Below are 2,222 nucleotides of genomic sequence, written 5' to 3' on the forward strand. Positions count from 1 at the left end.
TGTTTTTCCTGAGTGTGTTTTATGTCAAGCGTATGGTGTCATGTTTAATGACGGCTTGTGTTTGTGACATTTGCTGTCTATCACCCCTCCCTTTTCGACCCTTGCGAGTCTCACCACTGCGTGTCACACTGCGTGTGTGTGTGTTGTTGAATCTACAGTTTTGCAACATTAAAAGTTTATTTTAAGGCAATCAATAATCATATATATATATATATATATATATATATATATATATATATATATATATATATGCTTTGTGATTAGCTGTAACTGGTTAAACTTAAAGCCGATATTTTCTATCGAACTAGTCTATTTTCTGTTCAGACACAAAGTTTTCTGATGCTGATATTATGTCAGTGTGTGTTTGTGTGGGGGTCGTGTGATGTAATCTTTGAAAGTTTATGACCGAACTTTTATTGGGGAGCGACAAGAGATCTCCCGGACTCAGGATGGATGGAGCAGAACTGTTATACTCAAGTCTATCGGTACGTATGTGTTTCGCTGTGTTCGTTCCAGTATTTTGTCTGATTTATTTAAAAACTAAAAATTCGATCTCTGGTATTGCAGCGAAATTGTCTAAACTGGTATTAACTATTCCGGGTAAATCGCGGAGAAGAGTGGAATGAACAAAAAAGGCAGACCGAGACTAGAACCACCAGCAGCGTAACACGGAAATCTTGGAACAAAGAGACACCGAGTGGTTCGTGTTGTCCGGTGTGTATTTATTTAATCATGTTACAATAGATTTAAACAAACTGGTTTGTTTTAATATTTTCTAATAACATGTGTTATCTGTTTTAAAGGTTTGGATATCAGCGGTAAAGCGAACGTTGTGTGTACTATTGCAAAATATATATAGCGGATCTCCACGGTACGTTTATGTTGTATAAGAAAAAAGTTGTTTTATTTAGATATTTGTCCTAATAACTTGTTTTTATCTGTTTACAGGTTAGGATACAGACCACAACGCTTTGGACGTATCTTTAAAAAAAGAGAAAAATCAGAGACTTTTTGGATTTGTCTGGGGGACATTTTAAACATTTTGTGACAAATTGGATTTAAAACATTTCGGATATTGGATACCTAGTTTGATATGTCCACAGAGATTGTTTAAGACGTTTTCACCTCATTTTAGGGTTTATTTTTAATTAAAGGCTTCTTAAAACATGTATGAAAATGTGTATATTATACAATGAGACTTATATTGTCTGCTCTGACAAAAATAAACTATTATTTAGATTTAGGTCAATTGACTGCGTGTATCTTATAAATACAACTTGATAATACGTTTGTTTTGTCAAGAGACTTTTTTTAAAGTCACGCAAGAATAAAATCTTTTAGTTGTAATGGTAAACATTAAATATACTATTATCTATTTAACTATAAGGTATATTTTTCTGATCAACCTCAAAGTTTTTGATGTTGAGCTTATGACCGTGTGTGATAGATATTTCACAGCAGGGTCGGTTTGTAATGTAGGTAGAGTCTTTTAAAACTGTAGTGGTAAAATGTAATATGGTAACTCTGTCAAAAAAAAAGTAAAAGGTCTATTTTAGATCATAATCTATTTTATGGCAAACATTACTGTATCTAAAAGTTTTTAACAACACATTTTATTTAATGAAATACGCAGTATGTGTATAGCAATGAATTGTACCAAAACCCCCGTAGGTCGACATTTCTTTAGACTAAATCCTATTTATTTTAAACTATATAAAAGTTTAATCTTTTCAGACATAGTATTCTGATCACAACATTAGATCGCGCTCCGGCGTTTACAAACATACGCGGATGAATGTTCATATCCACCGTTAAGAAACTTTTAAACGATTAAAAACACTTTCATATCATCTTCTGGGTTTTGTTTTAAATTAATGATATCTTAAAACCAACTGGGAATATGTGTTTATTACACAATAAAATGTAATTATGGCCGCTCCGGTATAATAGGGGGTTTTATTTTAGATTTGGGACTTTCTTTAACCAAGTCTCTGATTAAAACATGTGAATGCGTGCACCAAAGTTGTCAGATAACATAGACTGATGCGCACATATATCTGGTGTTAAGAGCCTTTTAAACGTTTTAAGACATTCCACACCCTATTTTGAGTTTAATTCATTAATGTCATCTAATATCGAAGTGTGTACATGTCTATTTACGATAAATGTAACACGGTACGTATTGTCAAAATAAAAGGTTTCTTGAACATGTTATTCCAGTG

General features: G+C 32.7%; 1 long non-coding RNA gene across 1 annotated transcript; it reads left to right on the top strand.

Annotated features, from left to right (window-relative positions):
- Positions 1 to 277: 277 nt before the first annotated feature.
- LOC135747159 (uncharacterized) lies at positions 278 to 1,463 on the top strand. The gene is made up of 4 exons (XR_010531707.2): positions 278 to 485; positions 568 to 714; positions 804 to 871; positions 949 to 1,463. It is a non-coding gene; the product is annotated as an uncharacterized lncRNA (long non-coding RNA).
- Positions 1,464 to 2,222: the final 759 nt, after the last annotated feature.

This window comes from Paramisgurnus dabryanus, chromosome 1 (assembly GCF_030506205.2).
Source record: "Paramisgurnus dabryanus chromosome 1, PD_genome_1.1, whole genome shotgun sequence".
In the NCBI taxonomy this organism is placed as follows: domain Eukaryota; kingdom Metazoa; phylum Chordata; class Actinopteri; order Cypriniformes; family Cobitidae; genus Paramisgurnus; species Paramisgurnus dabryanus.